The sequence below is a fragment of the Eucalyptus grandis genome, chromosome 8, assembly GCF_016545825.1.
Source record: "Eucalyptus grandis isolate ANBG69807.140 chromosome 8, ASM1654582v1, whole genome shotgun sequence".
NCBI lineage: Eukaryota > Viridiplantae > Streptophyta > Magnoliopsida > Myrtales > Myrtaceae > Eucalyptus > Eucalyptus grandis.
The window spans coordinates 8,120,699-8,145,847 of NC_052619.1; the positions used below are offsets into that span (position 1 = coordinate 8,120,699).

At 38.3% G+C, this 25,149-nt stretch overlaps 1 pseudogene; it reads left to right on the forward strand.

Moving 5' to 3' along the window:
• The first annotated feature begins 5,091 nt into the window (after positions 1-5,091).
• LOC120286935 lies at positions 5,092-9,127 on the forward strand (annotated as a pseudogene).
• The last annotated feature ends 16,022 nt before the right edge of the window (positions 9,128-25,149 follow it).

Here is a 25,149-nt window from a genome sequence, read left to right on the forward strand (position 1 = left end):
TGATGACATGTGTGTAATATAATAATGTCATGATGACGACTATATGAGTATGACATGATGATACACATGTATGTGTTATGATTGTGATGATGATGCATGATAGTATGCGCATGGCTTCAAGGTAAGTAATGCCTGCGATGCATGTATGACTTGTATGATGCATTGAGTGGTTATTGGATTCTTTTACCTGCTGAGTGGTTGTACTCACCCCTTTTGGGGACCAACATTTCATATTAACAGCATGCCGCTCCCTGCCGTCATGCGGGGTGTATTTTATAGTCTACCATCCGATGTCGAGGTTGAGTGCGAGGAGTTCGGCTGTCCTTCTGTGCCTGGATTGATGTATATAAGAGTGCGGTGTTTTGTCATGTACGACATAGGCCTAGCTGGGAGCCCGATTGTCCAGGAGTTCATCTCCGTCCACGTTCGTTGCGACGGGGTGATGAGAGGGATGTTGCCAGCGCCACCGCCTGATGCACCGGATTAGGTGTGAGGCCCGTGCGTGAGGAGTAGGAGCTGGATCTTTTTAGGATAGTTAGCCAACACTAATGATGGGGGGTTGAGCACGTAAGATGTAGAGGGTCGAGGGTTCTTTTTGGGGTTTTAGGCCGGACGTGGCTGAGTCCTAGCTTTTCCTTTTTGATGTATCGACCCAAAAGAAGTCCCATCTTGAAAATATATGTAAATAAAGTGCCGTGGCTTGTCTATAAAATCATGATGATTAGTGGTGTGTATTTGTATCATGGTTGATAGGGGGAGAGACGGTGATGATTTAATTTGCTTCCGCTAATGAGTCACGCTGGGATCGTTTAAAAAAAAAAATGTGTATGAATTACGACGCTTCTTCTAAGGAGAAAGGTAATAAGGTGTAACATTGGCGCTGGTGGCAACCTACGAAGGGTTCGAGGTGCCACATTACAACAGGGGGAGAGAAGGCCAATAACTCTCGAAAGTGGTCAACAAACAGGTTTTGAACTTCAGAGGGATTTGAGGTAGAAACAATCCCATCGAAGAGTGAAATAATTCTATTGTGAAGTTGTCTCTTGTTTACCGAGTTATGGAAAAATTTAGTATTAAGATCACCTTCTTTCAACCACCGCACCTGAGACTTTTATCTATAAAATGATTCCTCTTGAAGGCGCAAATCCGAGAAGGATTGGAGCTGTTGTTTTTCCAATTCAGCAAGTTGAATATTCGAATAGTCGTTCTAAAGAGCATCTTGGGTTTGGAGCAATGCACATCTTGCTTTAGCCATTCTAGAGGACAAGTCCGAGAAGGACTCCTTGTTGATCTGTTTCAACTTACATTTGAGAAGCCAAAGCCTGGAGCAAAGAATAAACATTAGAGAACCCACAAAGGGAGAACTCCAAGCTTGCGAAACCACATTAGTAAAATCCAGATGAGAAAACCAGAAATTGAAGAACTTGAAAGGCTTGCGAGACTTAGGGGCAGGTATAATCTTAATAATCATTGAAGAATGATCTGAAATGGTAGGAGCCAAGAAAGAGGCCTCAGAAAAAGAAAATTTAGCAGTCCAACAAGAATTAACGAGAACACGATCAATCTTTCTTTGCTTACGGTTGGCACCCATGGAAGTAGCCCAATTAAATCTATTCCCGGTATACTTGAGATCGTCAAGACCAGCTTGAATGAGGCACTCATGCAACTCATCAAAAGCTGGGATCCAACCATTAGAACTACCCAATCTATCCGAAGGGTCACGAATTGCATTAAAGTCTCCTGCTAGTATCCAAGGGAAACCTGAAAGGAGAGAGCTAGTCTGAATAATGTCAGCCCAAAGAGGACGTTTAGCCACAAAACTATGCTCAGCATAGACCACCGTAAGGAAGAGAACCTTACCATAATTTAAGCAAGATAACTTTCCATGAATAGCTTGATCCGAAGAAGTGTTCGTAACAAATAAGACTTCACGGGGGTTCCACCCCACCCAAATTCTTCCTTTCGAGGAATGATTATAATTGTTTTCCCACTTCCAGTCCAGCAACAAACCAGCAGAGATCGCACTAAAGGCACCCTGGGAAATCTTTGTTTCCACAATACCAACACAACATAGATTATGAGATCTAACAAAGTTTCTGATTCCAGCTTGTTTGAGATGGTTACCAAGTCCCCTAATATTCCAAACTCCAATATACATAGCTATATATAACTATATAATGTATTACAATGAGAATAGAAGTTATCGACGTGATCTCCTCAGAAACAGCAGAATGCTTAACATTTGTAACCAATTCACTAGGACCATCGGGTTCGTCATTTGAGCTGCTACTTACCGCACTAGCCGCATCCTCAGATTCTTCAGCAGTAGAGCCAAACCCAATATAAGCAGATTCTAGGATCGGCTCAACAGGAACCATCGTGGAAGGAGGTCTAGTAGAGTTGGGAATCAAAGCACCTTTATTTTTCTGGGCAGACTTGCTTAAAGCTTGAGAAGAATCTGATTTATCCATAAACTTCAAAGAAGAAATAGGAGTCGAAGAGTCCTTCCCATTAGACCCCGACGGTTGCCTCTTCTTCCGAGTTACCTGCTTCCAGCCATCCTGCTGGTCAACATAAGACACCTTACGAGGCTGGACAAGAGGAATCGAGGGGGGCACCGTAGGCATAGCAGCATCTCGAGCTTCCTCAGCAACAACATCATGGGACTTATCTGCTACGGGTGCTCGAACTTCTTTCTCCTCATAGTTATGGCCAAAGACATGGCATTTCGGACACACAATGGGTATCCATTCATACAAGATAGGAACAATGAAGGACTCCCCATTCATAAATACCTCCATAGATTCACATTTCTCTAACTTAGCCGACACTTCGACACATACTCTTGCAAAAGACAAACGTTTCATTTTTTCAGTCAATGGATCCACATATAAGGGTCTACCGACCGCACTCGCTATCTAGCTTATCCCAAGAGCAGACCAATAAGCAAAAGGTGTGTTTTTCATACGGATCCAAACGGGCACAGAGGATTGCAAGTCCTTCCTCAGCACAAGAGTGGGATCCCATTGTTTCAGAATAAGTGGCACTCTATTCACTGTCAATGGACCATCCTCAAAAATCTTCCTGCGGTAATCAGGGTCAGGAATAAAGAAGAAATAAAATCCTTCATCATTAGCAAGCATTTTAGTTAAATGGGAGCCCCATGTCTCCTTAAGGACTGACTCAGTCATTTTGAACGGCACTTTCTTGCCAATGAAATACCCCATCAAACAATGATTCCATTTCGGATCTACCGCATGCACCACTTCCTCAGAGAGGTGCACCACTCCTCTTTTTCCAACAGAAGTTGGAGGCACGAAGCTAAGTTCATATCCCTTTGCCGAGAGCCTAGCAACATTAACCCATGAATGGGTTGGAGGGGCTTTCTGCTCACTCATTTTTGTCCAGCAGGACGAGCCACTCTAGGGCCACGAGAAGCAGATCTAAGGCGGCTCCTACCATGCCTAGAGCCCGCTTGGGACTCCTCATTTGGACAGCCCAACTGACTTAGGAGATTCGAAGAGGATGCCATTACGAAACAGCACAGTATCCCAACACAGCACCAGCCCAAACCCTAGAATAAATTCAAGGAGAGAAATCAGGCCATACCAAGTGTTCGTAGGGGCTTAAGGGCCACCCAACCAGTCAGTCAAAGCCACCAGCAATCAGCACACCAACCAATCAAAGCCACCCACAAAGACAGAGACCAGAATCGGGAAAAGCTAGGTGCACCAGAAATTATGATCGAGAGCTCCCATCTTGATGACCGAAAACCAACCAAGCCAAGCTTACGTGGGGTTTGTAGGCGGTCCCCAGATGACCTAGCCCACGAAAAATCAGCTCCAGATACCAGCGGGATCAACCAGAATCTACAAAAAACCAGCTGGAGTGAATAGTGCCAGAATCGCCCAAATGGAGAGGAAAGTGAACAGTAGCAACCAAGTATGATTCCTTTTGCCTGCTTCCATATGTAGTTGTTTGCTGTTAGTTTTAATTTTTTTCCCTAACATCTTAAATTGTATCTAAGTTCATCCAAAAAAAAGAAAAAAAATAGAAAGTTTGTCCAAAAAAAAAAGAAGAGAAAGAAAACACACACACAAAAAAAGTGCGCAAGAGAAAAAAAAAACAAATTAGGTAGAAAAAAATAGCCGAACAAAAAAAAAAATCAAGAAGGTGACTCGTTTGTTAGTATACCAAATTGAAACAAAATCAGTAGTGATTTGCATTTCAATTGGAATTTCGAAAGTTGTACTTGTTGGTTTGAAATTGTTACTTGTTGAAACAAAATCAGTAGTGATCTAATCTTGTTTGATTAGTTTGATTAATTGTCATGAGGGGGTTGAGAGATGGGTTTTGAGTCCAATAAAGAGCTTGTGAAAAGAGAATACGAGAGGAAAAAGACAAGAGTGTATAAGCTTAATTGAGAGTGAAAAAAGTCTAGAACTGAGTTAAACACGAGGGGAGTGACAAACACCTTGAGAGAAATACGTGAGGGAGTGATTGGAGAGGATTATTATGACTAACATTTACTTAGAGGTCTAAAATATGTCACGAAAAGAAAGCATGAATCAAAGGGAGGTTGACTCCATCCAAAGGGATGAAGCACTCGTGGAAAGCATCTAGCAATAAAGAGCCGTAGTGGAGGAGATTAGTGGCCGAATGATGGGGAATGGCATGAGGGTTGATGGGGACCGAGAGCTATCCCACGAAAGGCCACAACATCACCAAGACACCTCTAGAACACGACATAGAAGGCAGCGGCATTATGATGATGATGAGGCCAACATGGAGGATGATCGAGATGCTCGATTTGAAAGGTGAAATGGAGCCCGAGGGTTTAGACACCGAGAAGATGATGAACTTGGCGATATCAATATGAAGATTCCTTCTTTCCAATGGAAGAATTATCCCGATGCGTATCTAGAATGGGAGAAATGCATGGAGATGATATTTGATTGCCAACGATACTCTGAGTTCATAAAGGTAAAAATTGCAGCTATTGAATTTACTGATTATGCTATAATTTGGTGGGATCAACTTGTAACTAGTAGGAGGCACAATGGTGAAAGATCGATAAAGATGTGGGATGAGATGAAAAAGGTGATGAGGAGGCATTTTGTACCAAGTCATTACCATCAAGATTTATTTCAAAAGTTACAAAATCTCACACAAGGCAATAAGAGCGTGAAAGAGTATCACAAGGAGATGGAGATTGCCACGATCCGTGCTAATGTGCTGGAGGATCATGAGGCCACAATGTCACGATTTTTGGGTGGTTTGAGCTGAGACGTAGCAAGGGTGGTGGAGCTGCAACACTATCTTGAATTGGAGGAATTGGTGGATAAAGCCATTAAAGTTGAGCGGCAATTGAAATTCGACTGAAATCACAAGAGTAGAGGAGGTTTAAATCAGAATTGGAGATCCAATTGGAAGAAAGATGAGAAGCCAAATTGGAGAGGAAACAACACCAAAACCGTAACCTCAAAGGAGAAGGAGAGGGACGGTAAAATTGGAATGAATCCAGCTTCTGGTAAAACCAAAAACCCTAACACTAGAACTCGTGAGATTAAATGTTTTAAGTGTTTGGGCGAGGGTCATTTGGCGAATCAATGCCCTAATAGAAGGATGATGATCATGACTGGACATGGTGTTATTGAGTCGAAAGTGAAAGGGAAGAAAATGATGATGATATGCCACATTTGGAGGATTGTAGTGATGGAGAAATAGCTATAAAATGAGACTTATTGGTGGTTAGGTGTTTTCTTCGTGTGCAAGTAAAGGGGGAGGAGCATCATCAACAAAAAGATAACTTATTTCATACAATATGTGTGGTGAATGGTAAGATCTGTAGTTTGATAATTGACAAAGGTAGTTGTGCAAATGTGGCAAGTTACATTATGGTGGATAAGTTAGGTTTGAAGATGACAAAGCACCCTAGGCCTTATAGACTTCAATGGTTAAATGATAGTGGAGAGGTGAAAGTGTCGAAGGAAGTTCGAATCCCATTTGAGATAGGGAGATACAAAGATGAGGTAGAGTGTGATGTTGTACCTATGCAAGCGGGTCATATCTTACTTGGAAGACCATGGCAATATGATTGAAGGGTACATCATGATGGGTATACTAATCGTTATTCATTGGTGATGAATCAAGAGACTTATACCTTGGTACCAATGACAACTAGTGAGGTGTATCAAGATCAGTTAAAGTTACAACGAGAAGTCAAGAGAGAGAGAGAGAAAATGTGAGAAATCCGAGGGCTTGCGTGGTGTGTCTGAGGCGCAAGGAAAATGAGAAGCCGAGAGAAGGATTGTGGTAAAAACCGAAGGAAAAGAAGAAAGGAAAGAAAATAGGTAAAAGAATTTTTATGCAAAGTTGAGTGAGGTGAAGAGAGCTTTAGTTCAAGACCGACCGATGCTTGTACTTTTGTACAAGGAGATTTTCTTTTCTACTAATTATTTTGACCTAAGTTTGCATAGTTCTATTGTGTCTTTATTGGTCTTTCCTAATGAACTTCCTAGAGGAATACCACTTGATTCCCGGTGCGCCATTACCTACCTAACCTGCATATTGAAGCAATTCCAAGAAGACAAAGAAACTTCAACGGCAAGTTAGCGAACTATTGGAATGGGGGTATGTGAGAGAGAGTCTTAGCCCATGTGTTGTCCCTGTTTTTTTGGTGCCAAAGAAGGATGGAACTTGGTGAATGTGTGTCGATTGTCAAGCAATTAATAACATTACGGTAAAGTATCGACATCCTATTCCTAGATTAGATGACATGTTGGATGAGTTGCAAGGTTCTTGCATTTTCACTAAGATCGATTTGAAAAGTGGCTATCATCAAATTAGGATGAAAGAATGTGATGATGGAAAACTGCATTTTAAGACCAAGTATGGATTATATGAGTGGTTAGTCATGGCATTTGGGTTAACTAATGCACCGAGCACGTTTATGCGACTTATGAATCATGTTTTGCGTGCTTTTATTGGTCAATTTGTGGTTGTCTATTTCAATGACATCTTGATATATAGCCGAAGCCCTGACGACCATATTAAGCCTGTGCGAGCTATCTTGCAGGTTTTAAGGGCCGAGCAATTATAAGCTAATCTAAAGAAGTGCTCTCTAGTTACCAACGAATTAGTATTTCTAGGATTTGTTGTATATAGGTTGATGAAGAAAAGGTCAAAACAATCCGTAAATGGCCAACGCCTAAGACCGTAGGAGACATGCATAGCTTTCATGGATTGGAAAGTTTTTATCGGCGATTTGTGAGAAATTTCAGCACCATTGCCACACCTTTAATTGAGGTTATCAAGAAGCGCATGGGTTTCACGTGGGGAGAAGAGCAAGAGAAAGCATTTAATCTGCTAAAAGATAATTTGACTAATGCTCATTTGTTATCTTTGCTAAATTTCAGTGCTACTTTTAAGGTAGAGTGTGATGCTTCTGGTACAGGAATTGGAGCCATGTTGATGCAAGGAGGGCGTCCCATAGCTTATTTCAACGAGAAATTGAGTAGAGCAACATTGAATTATCCTACCTATGATAAGGAGATGTATGCTTTAGTGCGAGCTTTGGAGACTTGGCAACATTGTTTATGGCCGAAGGAGTTTGTGATCCACACCAACCACGAGACCTTGAAGTACTTGAAAGGGCGGCAAAAGTTGAATAAAAGACATGCCAAATGGATGGAGTTCATCGAGACTTTTCATATGTGATCAAGTACAAGAAAGGCAAGGAGAATGTGGTAGCCGATGCACTTTCTTGAAGGTATGCGATTCTAACTACTTTAGAAGCACAATGTCTTGGTTTTGAGCATATCAAGGGCTTATATACTGATGATGATGACTTTGGGAGAGTGTTTGAAGCATGTGAGCATGCTGTATTTGATAAATTCTATAGGTATGAAGGTTATCTTTTCCATGAAAACAAACTATGTTTGCCTAAGTGTTCTTTGCGTAAATTGTTGGTGCGAGAAGCGCATAGCGGTGGTTTAATAGGACATTTTGGCATTAATAAGACTTATGAAGTGTTACATGAACATTTTCATTGGCCACATATGAAAAGAGATGTCACACGTGTCTGTGAGAGATGCATTGCTTGTAAGCAATCTAAGTCTACAACTAAACCACATGGCTTGTATACACCATTACTATTCCAACGCATTCTTTGACTGATATTTCTATGGATTTTGTGTTAGGATTGCCTAGGTTTAAGTATGGTAGAGATTCTATTTATGTGGTTGTTGATGGGTTTTCAAAGATGGCTCATTTTATACCTTGTCATAAAACTGATGATGTATCTCATCTTGTTGATTTGTTCTTTAGGGAAGTTGTACGTTTGCATGGCATGCCTAGATCAATTGTTTCAGATCGAGATTCTAAATTTCTTAGCTACTTTTGGAAAATATTGTGGAAAAGACTAGGAACTGGGTTGTTATTTTCTACTACTTGTCATCCACAGACCGATGGTTAAATCGAGGTAGTTAATAGAACTTTTGGGGTATTGTTGCATGCTATTATTAAAATGAATATAAAATCTTGGGAAGATTGTCTACCACATGTTGAGTTTGCATATAATAGGAGTATGCATTCTACTACTAAATTTACACCATTTAAAGTTGTCTATGGTTTTAATCTGTTAACTCTATTAGATTTAACCCCTTTACCTATTGATGAGCGTGTGGATTTAGATGGAGCAAAGAAAGCTGAATTTGTTGAGACGTTGCATGAGAAGATGCATGCAAATATTGAGTGCAAGAATGAGCAATATGCAAGACAAGCCAACAAAGGGCGCAAGGAAGTGGTGTTTGAACCTGACGATTGGGTTTGGGTTCATATGTGCAAGGAGCGATTTCCTGAGTAACGAAATTCTAAGTTATTACCATGAGGAGATGGACCATTCATGGTGTTGAAAAGAGTTAACAATAACGCCTATAAGCTTGATCTTCCAGGTAAGTATGACGTTAGCGCTACATTTAATGTTTCTGACTTGACTCTTTTCGATGCAAGTGATGATTTGAAGGCAAATCCTTTGCATGAGGGAGGGAATGATGTGGACATCGAGCCATATCGAGGAGGTGGTGCTAGGGATCCATTGTATATTCCTACTGGTTTGATTACTTGAGTGCGGGCCAAGCAATTCAGGCAAGCTGTTGGCGTCATGGTTCGTGATCTTTGGCGTTGAGATGACCTTAGATCAAATATTGAAGAATCTTGAAAATCTTAGCGCAATTTGATTATCTGGTCACCAATATTTGACAAAGTCTATATATATATATATATATATATATATATATATATATATATATGAGGCATTAGATTTTTAGGGCTGGTTTTAGGGTTTGTGTGGCAGCTAAAACGCCTATATTAAAGACTGACTGAATTTCTTTGGGGGATATATTTTTTTTTGGAGGAAAAAAGTTGAGAGATTCTCTTCTACTGTTCTTTTGAACACTTGACCTTATCAAGGTTCCCTTGTGACGGTCGATTCGACTTATCGGGCGAGATAACTTATTCTTTCACTCGTGGCGTCTATAACGTTGGTTGGTTAACACATGTTCGTCAACATGTCACATTCATACCGAGGTTGTCAATCACAGATTTGATTGAAGGTCAAGGTTCACAATTCACAACATTCAGGCCTTCGTAGAACAATCTTTCCACAACGATTCACATCACAAACACATGCACAAGCATCAAATTAAGCACACACTCAAGTTGTTTGACATTGATTCACAATATATCACGCAAGAGGAAGTGACCACTTATTCATTTATATCTTAAATTCATAATGATTATATGAAGTCATATCTTTCCCACTTAATCAATTTGGGGCCCTCATCATCAAACAGTTGCCACAAACTACCTGGACACATGTACCAAATTACATATTATAATTGCTGGTAATTTGTTTATAAAACAAATGAAGATGTGCCTTGTCCCACATTGAAAAGATGTGAGTGCGCACGTGGACAAGATTTGGCACTAACCGATGATCAAACAATTTTCTTCTTCCATTTGTCTTCTTTCAAAAGATTATACAGCCATTGTTTCCAATTGTTTCCCATGAGAGACCTTGGAAAAATACTAGAATTGCTATCTAATATTCTCATTTGAGACTTTGTTGTATCCTAAAAGAAATTTGCCAGTAATCATTAGCAACTTTGCGGGGCAAATAAATTCTTAAAGAAAGTGATATCACGCCTCAAAGTTCGATTTGATTACTCTAAAGATCCAACTTCATTGTTCTACCCAATTCAAAGCCATATTTTCCCAACAATTTTATGGATTTATTTTTGCAACAACGGAGTCAAGAGTCCAATTCAATTTATGAGGAGAAGATTAAGAAGAAGAAGAAGAAGAAGAAGATGGGGAATGTTTCCCCTCTCGCCAAGTACAAAGGTTCCCTACCACACCCATGGGCGTCCAAGAGACCAAGAGTACGTGAAAATGAAGGATCTTGGAGTTCCAAGAGGCCACATCCTTATTCAGCATCTAGCTGAGGTCATGACATTCCATGTGACAATATTCTTGCGAAGGTCCAAATCATCAAAAAAAAAAAAAAAAAATTGCCTAGCAGCAGCCAAGCGTCCATATTTGGCGTCCATGTCGTGGAACGCTGTCTTGAGGAAGCAGTTGAAATCGAATCCCTTGCCAATGCTGATTAGTAAATCTCGAGGCAACGGGTGGCCGTAAATCTCAAGGCAACGTGTGGTCGTGGATAAAGATGCAAGAGGCTAGGTTCGCCATTGCGCAATGCGAGCACCAGACACATGCAAGTGGACAAGTTCTTTCATTTCCCAACAGGTCTTTTCCTCGATGGCTTCTAGTCGACGCCAACAATCATCACTCATCACCATTGGCCAGAGTTTCAAAGAAGATCTACAGGCTCTCTCTTTTCTCTTGAATTTTCTCTCTCTCTCTATTTTTTTTTTATCTATCCATTTTGGTTCTGTCATAAGGGTGTGTTTTATGTCTTTTGTGCACCCAATGCTATGCCATGTCTTGTCTCTGTATTTGATGTTTGGTTTGGGACTCAACACTCACTAATCTTGACGACATATATCATGATGGAGAAGACAAGAATGGTGGAGTATTGAATTACGACATTAATTTCCTGGAGCAAAAGGTGATGAATGAGGCTCTTACTCACGATGCAAAATCCATCATTGAAATATCATGAAGACGGCATCTCATCTTGTAAAAATGACGTCAAGGATGTCGAGACTCTGATCATGAGATTGAGTGCAAGATCTTTGTTCGGGAGGAGATTTAATCATTCGGTCCAAAGTAACATGAGGCATTGGCTGTCAAGGGTCATTGCTGGTCCCGGCCTCAAGCCCATGATTGTCGTCAATTTCAAGGTCGTAAAGAAGTAGTTTGCTATGGAGGAAATTTCATCCACGCTCCTCACAAAGATGCGTGAGACCGTTGAGGCTTACCTTGATATGACTATCAAGAACGTGTTGTCCGGGTCCCTACACACTTCAATAACTCGGTCTCGTCAAGGGGCAGACATATGATGGATTTTTTTTTTTAAGATGCCTTTTAATCTCTTTCGTTGATTGGCATTTTGGATCCATATCAAGTAGGAGGTACTTTCACAGTGAATGCAAGTACTGAAGACTGGATGGTCTCATTCCTGTAATCCAAAGAATGGCTCTAATAGATGAGCTCAATGTTGGAGAAAAATTCCTTATTTGTTTTGAAGCTGACAACACATTTCCATCAGTCTAGTCTGAAGACTTGCAGACTCTTTCGACAAAGTCTGAAGACAGACTCTTTCGACAAAGTCTGAAGACTGCTAGACCGCCAAACTCAAGATTTTAAAATCTGCCCTCATTGACAGTTCCTAGACCGACGAAGAAGACTTATCCATAATTGAGTATTTCTCTAAGGATTTGATTTGAGCGGTCAAAGAAGATCTCATGGCTGGAGATAGCATCTCGGAATCTATTATTCGTCTTGAAATTAATTCGAGTGATTTGGATCCGTTGATTGGCGAAGCATACTTGGAATGTTCTACTTATGGAAACCTAGATCATGATTGTATGGGCGAGTAGGATTGGTGGGCTATCGTCACATTCCTTAAGTAACTCAAGATCTCCCTAATTGATTCTGTCCAACGGGTAGATTGGAATAACTCCTTTGGAATGTACCGACGGTTATAAGGCATGGAGGAGTATATAAGGAAGATGCTCTGGTTGTTTGAAGTAGTGCCCGATAGATAAATTCCAAAGTCTGAAACTTCTTGTTCTTTGTCAATTCATTTGTTGAGCATAAACTTGTACTCGAAAGAGAGTTTATACTTTTGTGAAGCCTTGAGGAAGTGTAGTAGAGTCTCTATACGGTGGAATGAAGGACGTGATACTGTAACAACTCTTTAAATTCATAATGAAATCCAGCCGATTGGCTATCAGTGCGGGAGAGTAGACGTAGGCTTGGATTAAGTTGAACCACTATAAACCTTGTTCTTATTCTCTTCCCTAAACTCTTTTACTTTGATAGTAACTCTATTTGATTATTAGAGTCTAATTTCCTTTTCAAAGTCCATTGCTAAACAAACTTGGGTTAAAAGTAAAATTTTATACTTTACTCTACAAAATTTGTTTTCGCACCTACTCACCCCCATGTAGGTGCTCGTACTAGAATTTACAATTGGTATCAGAGCTTGTGTACTCATTTAAATTGAAGTGTTTTTACTTTAGAGTTAACGATCCATGGCTAGTATGTTGGCTCCAAGTCTGGTTGAAGCGCAAAGCAACACCAAACCACCTTATTTTGATGGAAAGGAATACAGTATATAGAAAAACAAGATGAAGGCATTCCTAAGATCAAAAGATTCTCCGGAATGGGACATGATAGACAAATGAATCATTCCTAAAGCTACAACAGTTTCAAAAAGAAGAAAAGAAGCTGTTGAGTCCAGTGAGATGACTCAAGAACAGATAACCAAAAGACAAGCTCTCAATGCAAAAGCAATTTATTCCTTATATTGTGCATTATCTCCTACTGAATATAATAGAATATCTTCTTGTGAAACAGCTAAAGAAGTCCGAAATAGGTTGCACATCACCTATGAAGGAACCAATCGAGTGAAAGAAACCAGAATTAATATTCTGCTCGATCAATATGAAGCCTTCAAGATGAAACTAGGAGAATCTATCATTGACATGCTTAGTCGTTTTATAGAAATCATGAATGGTCTGGAGTATCAAGGTCAACCAATCTCGGGACCCATGAAAGTTAACAAACTGCTGCATGGACTTTCCAAAGATTGGAATCACGTAAAGACCTCAATAAGGGAGACACAAAGGATCATGCCACTCTCCGTTGACGAATTGGTTGGTACTCTTCAGTCTTATGAAGTGGAGCAAATCCATGAAGATGAAGATCCCAAAGGTAAAAAGTCTATTGCTTTAAAATCTAACGATGACTCTGACATTACAGATTTTGAAGATGATATGGACGATGAAGAGCTTGCTCTCATGATAAGAAAGTTCAAAAAACTGAACAAAAGGGAAAGAAGATTCAATTGGAAGAAACATAGTTCTCAAAGGTCTCAAAATAAATCAGCAGAGGACGATGAATTTAGTAAAGATGTGGTTTGTTTTGAATGTAAGAAAAAGGGACACATCAGACCCAACTGTCCCTTGCTGAAGAGAAAGAAAGGAAAAACTGAGAAATACAGAAAGGCTCTCAAAGCAGAAACTTGAAGTGATACATAATGTGAAGAGAGTAATGATGATTATGCTAATATTTGTCTAATGGCACAATCCGAATCAGATTTAGACTCTGAGACAGACTCAGACTCAGACAGTCAAACTGAGATAAGTAATTTAAAAATTCCTACTAAAGTCTCTGAATATATTGATGATCTGTGTCTTAGTCTCCAAACCTCTCTCAAAAGGATTTCCAAACTAAAATGGAAAATTCTGCACTGAAGCAACAGGAGATTGTTTAGAAAGAAAATGTCGAAAATTTAGATAAAAGTGTTATTACTTTGAAAGAAAATGCATACTCTCTTTCAAAAGAAAATGCACTTTTGAAAAATGATATTTCAAGTATTTCAAAAAGGTTTTCTATAGAATCTGATAAATTAGAAAAGATTCTTTCAGCACAAAGACCTTACTTTAACAAATCAAGCTTGGGAATGACTATGGAAACTATCCCTCTAATTGATTTTTCAAAAGTAAATGAAAGAATTAAACAAAGACCTACAAAAGATTTTTATAGAAATCATTTTCAAAAAGTCTTTATAAAACCTATAGGCCACAATGCTCTTAAATGTTCTAAGTACAACAGCTCATAACATTTTGAGAAAGAATGTCCTATGGTTAAGAAATCTGTTAAGAAGGTTTGGGCAAAGACTGTATATTGCACTAACTCCATTGGACCCAAGAAAGTATGGGTACCAAATAAAGCTTGAGTTTCTTTTTAAAATGCAGGTTACTATCAAGAAAAAGGTTAAATGGTACTTGGATAGTGGATGCTCAAGACATATGACAGGAGACTCAAGTTGTTTCATAAAGCTTATGCAAGTTAATGGTTGAAAAGTTTCTTTTGGTGGAAATAGCAAAGGCAGAATTGTCGGATGCAGAATTGTAAAGATTAGAAGTCTCACAATCAACAATATTTCTTTAATGGAAGGACTCAACTACAGCTTGCTGAGTATCAGCCAATTGTGCGACACAGGTTTCAAAATCAACTTTCAAGAAGGAATATGTTCAGGAACTAGTAAAGACTCCTCTTAAACATTCATGGGGCGAAGACATGGAAATATCTATCTCTTGGTTATCAAACTAGAAAATTCACAATGTCTAATTTCAATTCAAGAGGAAGCGGATCTCTGGCATAGAAAACTTGGCCATATCAACATGAAGCAAATAGCCAAGATCTCAGCAAAGAAGCTTGTTCGTGAACTACCCAACCTGACATATCAAAAATCTGATTTACGCACATCATGTGTAATGGGAAAATAGGTTAGAAATTCTTTCAAATCGATAAATCAAGTTTCCACTAATTGTGTGATGCAGCTCTTGCATATGGATCTCTTTGGACCAACCAGAACCCGAAGTGTTGGAGGTAAGAAATATTGCCTAGTAATAATGGATGATTATTCACGATTTACTTGGGTATATTTCCTGACAAGTAAGTTTGAAACATTTTCTTATTTTATAAAATTTGCTAAGAAAGTTCAAAATGAGAAAGGATATGTTATTTCAAGTATACTGATAGACCATGAAGGTGAGTTTGAAAATCAAGATTTTGCTAAATTCTATGATGAATCTGGCTTTCAGCATGTGTTCTCCTCACCATACACTCCAAAGCAGAATAGAGTTGTGGAAAGGAAGAGTAGATTGTTGCAAGAAATGGGTAGAACACTTTTAATTGAAAGTAACATTTCTTCTCGTTTTTGTGCTAAAGCAGTTTCTACAGCATGTTATATTATTAATAGAGTCTTCTTAAGGCCTATTCTAGAGAAAACTCCATATGAGTTATTCAATGGAAAGAAGCCAATTGTTTCATATTTTCATATGTATGGATGCAAATGTTTTATATTGAAAAATGCAAATGATCGAATTGGTAAGTTTGAAGAAAAATCAGACGAAGGTATCTTCCTTGGATATTCAACCACCAGCAAAGCTTATAAAGTATACAACAAAAAGACTCAATCTGTGGAGGAATCGATGAATGTCAAATTTCAAGACCTTTCATAAAATCAATCGATTCAGACTCAACCTGAAGAATCTGAACCTGCTCCAGACTATACAAAGTCTAAATTCCCAAAAGTAGCTCAGACTTCAGAAGACCAGCAACAAACGATCGTTGAAGAATCAAATGAAGAAAAAGATCAACAGTCTAACAAACCACCCAGCAACTAGAAGCACAAGTCTAGTCATCCCAAAGAACTCATTATTGGTGACATTGATGAGGGGATTCATACAAGATCCAAAAGGCATGAAGAGTCTAGCGCTGTAGCTCTTATTTCTGAAATAAAACCTAAAAGCATAGAGGAAGCTTTAATTGATAAAAGCTGGATTGAAGCTATGCAAGAAGAACTCAGGCAATTTAGTATCAACGATGTCTGGGTATTAACTCTTAAACCAAAAGGTAAATCTATCATTGGAGCTAAATGGGTTTTCAGGAACAAGATGAACAAGAAAGGAAAAGTCATAAGGAGCAAAGCAAGACTCGTGGCCAAATGATATATGCAAGAAGAAGGGATAGATTATGATGAGACTTACGCACCAGTAACAAGGTTAGAAGCAATTAGATTATTACTTGCTTTTGCTTGTTATAAGAATTTCAGGTTATTCCAAATGGACGTCAAAAGTGCTTTCCTAAATGGATTTATCCAAAAGGAAGTCTATGTGGAACAACCTCTCGGTTTTGAAGACCCAAGTAAACCAAACTCTGTATTCATACTAAAAAAGGCGCTATATAGGTTAAGCAAGCTCCTCGAGCTTGGTATGACAGGTTAAGTAAATTTTTAATCCAAAATGGCTTTGTTAAAAGTAAAGTAGACACTACCTTGTTTATCAAAAGAGAAAATAAAAACTTTTTACTTATTCAAATTATGTTGATGATATTATTTTTGAATCACCTAACGAAAATCTGTGTAAGAAATTTTCTAAGACTATGTAGGATAAATTTGAAATGAGCATGATGGGTGAACTATCATTCTTTCTTGGACTTCAAGTAAAACAATTGAAATAAGGGACTTTCATTCACCAAGAAAAATATGCTAAAGAACTTGTTAAAAGGTTCAGTTTAGAGAATTGCAAAAAGACTGATATACCAATGTCAAGTTCCTCAAAGCTGGACAAAGATGAAGGAGGAAAGAAAGTTAACCATAAGCTATACGGGAGTATCATTGGTTCACTTCTTTATCTTACTGATTCTAGACTTGACATTTTATTTAGTGTTTGTATTTGTGCTAGATTTCAATCAGATCCCAAAGAATATCATATAAGTGCTGTGAAACGCATCATCAAATACGTTGCAACAACCTCTAATTTGGGTCTCTGGTATCCTAAAAAGGGGGGCTTTACTCTCCTTGGATATTCATACGCAAACCTAGCAGGATGCAGAGTTGATAGAAAGAGCACCTCGGGCACCTTTCAATTGCTTGGTAATAGGACATTATCTTGGTTTTCGAGGAAGCAAAGCACTATAGCTCTTTCAACAGCAGAAGTAGGGTATGTGGCGCTTGGAAGTTGTTGTTCTCAAATCTTGTGGATAAAACAATAGCTAAGAGACTTTGGAATCAAAGATTCATGCACTGAGATCAAATGTGACAATACCAACGCGATTAATCTCACCAAGAATCCAATTCTTCATTCAAGAGCAAAGCATATAGAGATTCAATATCACTTTATTAGAGACCATGTTCAAAATGGAGAAGTCATGATTCAATTCATTGACTCAAAGAATCAACTAGCAGACATATTTACAAAACCTCTGGAGAAAAGTCAATTTGAGTCTATTCGATCCAGACTTAATATCTTAAAGTTTGAAGAAGTTCAGACTTAGGGATAAAAGTTTAAAGATGTTCAGACCCAGAAGATCAAGATTGATAACTGTAAGTTATTTCTATTTTAGAAATTTATCTCTCGAATAAAATCTCAAAAAGGTACGTTCATCTATTAATCTGTAATTGATTGATGTTATCTTCCTCAGTTTTCATAATTATTGCAATCATTCTTTTTTGAAAAAAGAAGTTATCTTTTAAAGTGGCAGTTATATATTTTCAAAAAGGAAGTTATTTTTTGAAAAAGCATTTTTTATTTTTCATTTTACGACGTTCCGTATACTTCTCTTCGATTGCTTTATATACTGTTTATTTTCTTTCGCTTTACTCACAAAACCCTAGAAAGCATAGAACATCATCTTCTCTCTTTTACCCTCTAGTTTAATCCTCAAAGTTTTCATCTTTCTCGCGAAACGAGTTTGGAATCTCTCAAAGACTGTGAGAATGTCTTTCCAAAGAAAGTCTTCAAGGATTGCAAACAGGGGACCACAACGTATGTGTGGGGGTCCTACGCATTTTGACCTCACCGAGGAAGAAGAATCTCCAAGACAGCAGTAGAGCCCACAACATTCTCAACCACATCAATCTCCTCAAGCTAGATCTCAAAATATTCATCAACAAGCGGAGGAAGAAATCATTGAAGATGCAGAACCTATAAGAACTCAAAAGCTCACTTTTACCTTTAAACTCTACTCTACCTTGAACTATATTGATGAATTTTTGAAAGATAAAGGGTATTGAAATGAAACCCACTTTTTGCGAACAATGGAACAATTAAGAGTTGCTCCTGCGGGGGCGGCAGAAAGAGCTTTTGCAAATATCCCTAGTGATCCACATGTTGGAGGTCTCAGTCAACCTGATGGGAATGATTATGACAAGATGTAGACTCATTTTAAGCCTATAATGGGTGTTGCGGTGAATATTCGGAGCAAAAGAACAGATTTGTTTCGCTCGGAGGAACACATGCGACTTTACTCTAAGTTGCTAAAGCGAGGGGTGATCAACCCAAGAAGTGTGGACTTTGATTTTCTTGATTCTCTAAATGTGAAGTTGCGAGAGAAATTCACTCTACTTCAGCTTGAACAATTTTGTTCTGAGACAGCAGAGGCTCATCCAGAACTTACTACCTATTTCTATTCTAATCTGAGTTTCTTAGATGCGAATAGATTTTCTTTTAGTGTTTAAGACTAGGACTATATTGTTGACACGGACACATTGGCTGATGTGATTGGAGTAGAAAGAGGGGTATTCCAATCAATTAATGTGTCTGTTGGTCACGTGACAGTAGAGCTTGTTCGGGATGAAATGGCAAAAGGACGAATCTCGTACTTGAGGATGAATGCCTCAAATATTTTGCTTCGCAAGATTGTGATCAATTGCCTTAGACCCAAATCGACTTCGAAGACCAACGTCTCCAACTCAGAAGCAAAGCTGATGTATGCTATCAACATTGGCAAAAAGTTCTCTTCCACACACTATCATGTTTCACATGTATAAATCAACGGTGAAAGACTATGGCCAACTTCCTTACTCCGCACTTGTTACTAAGCTATTCAGACATTTGAATATTCAGCCTCCCAAGATTTTGTGTGTTCATACCTGTGATCAAATGGTGGTGGGACTGAAAATGGTTTCCAAAATGCGTCTGAAGGAGCTAAACAAAGCTTTGGAGCGATTTAAGGAGAAAACCCCTATCAAGACTCACCAAGTTTCTATGACTGCAAAACGGAAAGGAAAGGAGCCCATGATAGCTCCATCTAAGAAAAGAAGAGCACTCATCTTGCAAGATGGAGAAGATGAGGAAGATGTCACCATTTCCGCTTTTGCATTAAGAAACTTACATCATTCTATTCCAAAGACAGAGGAGAGAGAGGATCGAGACAGAGAAGAGTCAAAGCAAATGAGTAGAGAGAGAGAATCGATGAGAAAAGAAGCAGAAGAATAAAGAGTTGCAGAAAAAGAATAAGGCAGAGGTGAACAAGAAGAGACAGAGCATGAAGAGTACTTCTCACCGCCTGAAGGCATTGAAACAGGGGGAGTTGCTGAGAAAAGAGGTACCTCTTCAATCGCTTTTACTAGTGAAGATGTTAGCCGTTCACTTGCAGATCCAGAAGATGTGTATGCCTCTCAATTCCCCGAGGAAGGTCATGAGGCTTCATCTCCAAATCCGGGTGCCCATGCTGAAATGCCATCATCTGCCAATACTCCTCAAACAGAATAGCAGAAGCAAGCACTTAGACTGACAACTCAGCAAACTTTCGAAGACTGCTTGATATTCTTATGGAGATGCGATGCCAGATTTATGCCTTGGGATGAGAAGTTCGGAATATGCAGAATGCCAGTCAAGCTTCTTCAGTTTCTTTGCATGATCAAATTCAGGCCATTTCTCTTCAAGTTCAAGCAAATGACAAGGGTGAAGAAGTGGCACAACTGAAGGAGGATTTGAAAAAGCTAGAAAAGACTGTCCAGTCGATGGGAGATTTCCAACTTGTTCGCATTCCAAAGCAATCATAATTTTATCCATTTCTCTTTTCATCTCTACCTTTTTAATGTTGACAAAAAGGGGGAGAAGGGTGCAGATTTGACTTATGTTTGATTTGTTCTTGATTGACTTTACTTTTGTTTGGTTGTTTGGTTGTGACTGATTTGGATTTGGATTGTGTGATCATTTAATGCTTGCTTGCAGTATCTTAAGCGTTGATGGTATTCATGGCAAAGATAGTTGTCTTCACAGGACTAATACATTTCCTATGGATGCAGATTCGATACTATCTTTACCAATCCAATTATCTTTTATGAGATATCTATGTTTGCTTGAGTATTGTCTTGCAGGTCAAAATATTCAAATCTACAGAAAAATTTTGTCACCATAAAAAATGGTGAGATTGTTGGAGAAAACTTCCTTATTTGTTTTGAAGCTGACAAAACGTTTCCATCAGTCTAGTCTAAAGACTTGCAGACTCTTTCGACAAAGTCTGAAGACTACCAGACCACTAGACTTAAGATTTAAAATCTGCCCTCATTGACAGTTCCTAGACCGACGAATAAGACTTATCCACAATTGAGTATTTCTTTAAGGATTTGATTCGAGCAGTCGAAGAAGATCTCACGGCTGGATATAGCATCTCGGAATCTATTATTCTCTTGAAATTAATTCGGGTGATTTGGATCCGTTGATTAGCAAAGCATACTTGGAAGGTTCTATTTATGGAAACCTAGATCCTGATTGTATAAGCGAGCAGGATTGGTGGGCTATCGTCACATTCCTTAAGTAGCTCAAGATCTCCCTAATTGATTATGTCCAACAGGTAAATTGGAAGAACTCCTTTGGAATGTGCCAACGATTATAAGGCATGGAGGAGTATATAAGGAAGATGCTCTGGTTGTTTGAAGTAGTGCGCTATAGATAAATTCCAAAGTCTGAAACTCCTTATTATTTGTCAATTCATTTGTTGAGCGTAAACTTGTACTCAAAAGAGAGTTGATACTTTTATGAAGCCTTGAGGAAGTGTAGTGGAGTCTCTACACTGTGAAATCAAGGACGTGATACTATAACAACTCTTTTAATTCATAGTGAAATCCAGCCGATGGGTTGTCGGTGCTTGAGAGTGGACGTAGGCTTGGATTAAGCCAAACCACTATAAATCTTGTGTTCTTATTCTCTTCCCTAAACTCTTTTACTTTGATCGTAACTCCATTTGATTATTAGAGTCTAATTTCCTTTTCAAAGTCTATTGTTAAACAGACTCGGGTTAAAAGTAAAATTTTTTACTTTACAAAATTTGTTTTCGCACCTATTCACCCCCCTCAAGGTGCTCATACTAGCATTTACACTCAACAATTCGCATGACGTGTTTAGATTTATTCTGATGATAAACGTTGGTGGTTCAAGGACAAATCTAACTGAGGCTAACAGGGTGATTGTAGTTGACCCTGACTAAAACCAGAAGAAGCTTTTGCGTGTGCGGTTGTTTGTTCTGAGACGCAAGTTGTGGTTCTCTTTAGGTATTCGGATGGGTGTCTTGTGTTGCGTGTGTCGTTGGATGTATCGATTTGATCTATACTGGCCATGGCATTGGATTTGCTCTGTAATGAGTCGATTACCATGACACTAGTCATTCACGCAAGGTTCTGAGTTGAACGAAATGAGAAATCCATATTCTTCTATCAAGGCACTTCAGAAACAGATGCTTTCATCCTGGGCATTCAAATAGAAGGGCAGTTGCAACAAATGATCTGTTCTGGGTTCCACAGTCTCATAGCGGCAAATTCAACCTTCAATATAAAGAGATTGAAGCACCGGTTGTGCACGTTATTCATCTTTGATTCTAGATAGCATGCACTTCCTGTCACTTGGGCAATTACTTGTAGCTTTTCAAAGCCTAATGTCTCCAAGTGAATGAAAGCACTTCTTGATTGAGGAAGAAGTGTAAAGCCTTGGGGGGAAGGTTAGTAGTTCTCTTATTGAATATATGATATTTTTTTTTGGAACTAATATGATTGGAGTCATTGAGACTTATAAGTGTCTAACTTTCAATTACAAAATAAAAGATTTGGGTGAAGTAGATACTTTATTGGGTGTTAGAATTTAAAAAATAAAATAAAATAGTGGGGGTTATTTTTTAAGTCAAAGTGATGACATGGAAAGAAATGTGTACTCCTTTTGATTCAGTATTAAATTAAATTATAATACTGGTAGAGCGGTAGCACAATTTAAATATACTAGTGCTATAAGGTCTTTAATGTATGCGATGCATTATACTAAACCTGATATTACTTTTTGTATATGCAAGTTGAGTAAATACTAGTAATCCAATATGGAACATTGGAGGGTTATCTTATTGTTCTATAATAATCCGGTTATATTAAAAGGATACGCTAATGCTACTTGGATTACAAGTGTGAGAGATAAACAATCCGCTACATGATGAAGTTTCACATTAGGGGAATGTGTTGTTTCTTGGATGAGCAAGAAACAAATATACATAACTTAATCAATGATAGAATATGAATTCGTTGCTTTAGCAGTAGCTAGGAAAGAGACTCAATGGATTAGGAATTTATTGTTGAATATGAAATTATGACTTAGTCCTATGCCTCCTATTTTTATTATTTGTGATAGTCAAGCTACTTTAGCAAAAGCTTATAATAGCATCTATAATGGTAAGTTTAGACATATTGATCTAAGACATGAGTATGTGAGACAATTGATTAAATATGGTACCATAACAATTGTCTACGTGAGGTCAAATAATAATTTAGCCGATCCCTTGACAAAGGCTTCACCAAGAGACATGGTAATAATGACCTCATAAGAAACGGGACTGAAATCTTTTAATTAAAATCACTAGTAATGGTAACCCGGTCTTTTTCTAGAACATCACTAGTTATAAGGTTTAATAGATAATAACAAATTACTGAATGTGATTGTTTGATACTGACATGGTCCCAATATGAGAAGTCAGTATCGTCTAATACGTTTTTTTAGGTTGAATTGAATTCTTAATGAAGTATAGTACAAATTTTTAATGTATTGATTTTTTACCCAAAAAAAAAAAATTAATGTGTTGATAGTAACAGAAACATATGGTAAATACTTTATCTATATGAGCTCAGAAGTGGTGCCGCTTCTTACAAAAGTTATGGTTGCTTTCTAGAGAGCTCATGAAACAGGATCAAGCACAAGGCCATAATAGTGCATAGTAATATAGAATTTCTCACTAAAACAAGAGGTTAGTGTATGTGCGGTATATCTGGTTCTATTATATAAAAGTACAATTTTAAAACCGAGCCACTTGTCACTTTGATAGAGTTTTGAGATATTTGCACTAAGTAAAGGTTTAACTCGAAAGACACTTTTATGTATGTATATTAATCTCACGGAAATTTTGGCAGTATATTTCTAACGTTTGATTTCTTGTTTTTGTTTTACAAACAAAAGTGGGGGATTGTTGGTAATTTGTTTATAAAAAAAATGAAGTGTCTTGTCTCACATTGAAAAGATGTGAGTGAGCACGTGGACGAGATTTGGCAATAACCGATGATCATTATTTTTATTTATTGAAAATTCAAATTTATTTCTATAAAATTAACCATAAAGTCTTGATTGAAACAGTGTGATTGTTCACAAAAAGTTACGGTTATTTTTTATTTATTATTTATTTAATTTCGAATATTTTATATATTTTCAACTTAACCTTTGAAACATACTTGTTCATTTTGCAACCTTTCCCGAAATATTGCCTTTGTTCTTTTTTGAAACCTTTTGAAGAGTTACTTCTATTCAAAAGACAAAGATAAGTAACATTGTTTTGAGATTAAACAATTATCTTCTTCCATTTTTTGTCTTCTTTTGAAAGATTATAAAGCCATTATTTCCAATTGTTTTCCAAGAGAGGCATTGGAAAAATACTAGAATTACTATATAGTAATCTCATTTGAGACTTTGTTGTATCATGGAGAAAATTTGCTAGTGACCATTGGCAACTTTGTGGGGCAAATAAATTCTTAAAGAAATTGATATTACACCTCAAAGTTTAACTTGATTACTGTAAAGATTCAACTTCACTGTTCTACCCTATTCGAAGCCATATTTTCCCAACAAAAACTTCTCATCTCTTGATAAGTATTTGATATAAATTAATGAGAAATGATTGGGTGACCATTTTTAATTTAATATAATAATAATAGTTTATCGTGGATTACACAAAATTAAATAATAAATAATTATAAATTGTTGTAAGATATATTCCTTTAAGAATTTGAAGCCCACAACAAGCTAATATTCGCATAATAATTCAAAGACAATTATGCTATCAAAGCTCTCAATTAATCTCAGCAATAGAAGAATTAATTACTCTATGCTCTCCACACACTCTATTAATTCCGCCTCAAACACTTGCCATCTTCCCCATGCATTGCTAAGATTCTCTCTCTCTCTCTCTCTCTCTCTCTCTCTCTCTGCCATTTTCCTCTATTTGCTTGTGAAACTCCAAGTTCTCGTCCTTTATATTCTGCAGGAAATCTTCAGGAAACCGCTCTGAAGAAGACACAAAAGAAACCCCCGAAGCTGCAAGTATCTTGTCTTCTTTGCAGAAATGGCTGATCAACATATTAGTCGACAAAACCGAGGTCAAACAATCCCCATCTTAGTCGAACCTCGAAGCTAGGATTTAGACAGACCATCGAACCACAAACTCCCGAACTTTCTCTTGTTAGTGAGGCTCAAGTACGTGAAGCTCGGTTATCACCACCTCATCTCTAGCGCAAAGTATTTACTCCTCGTGCCACTCATTGGCATCTCTTCAGCTCACCTCTCGACCCTCACAGCCCGAGACCTAGCCCAGCTATGGAGCCAACTCAAGCTCGATCTCATCACCACCGTGCTCTGCTTGATCGTCATGGTGTTTCTAGTCACTCTCTACTTCATGACCCGACCCAGAAAAGTCTACCTCGTGGACTTCGCTTGCTACAAACCCAACCTGGCCCAGATATGCGCCCTTGAGACCTTCATGGAGCGGTCGAGGCTCACAACCGCCTTCACCAAGGAGAACCTCGCTTTCTAGCGGCCTTTGAGTGGTAGGGGCTGGGGTAGTGGACATACTTGCCTGAGG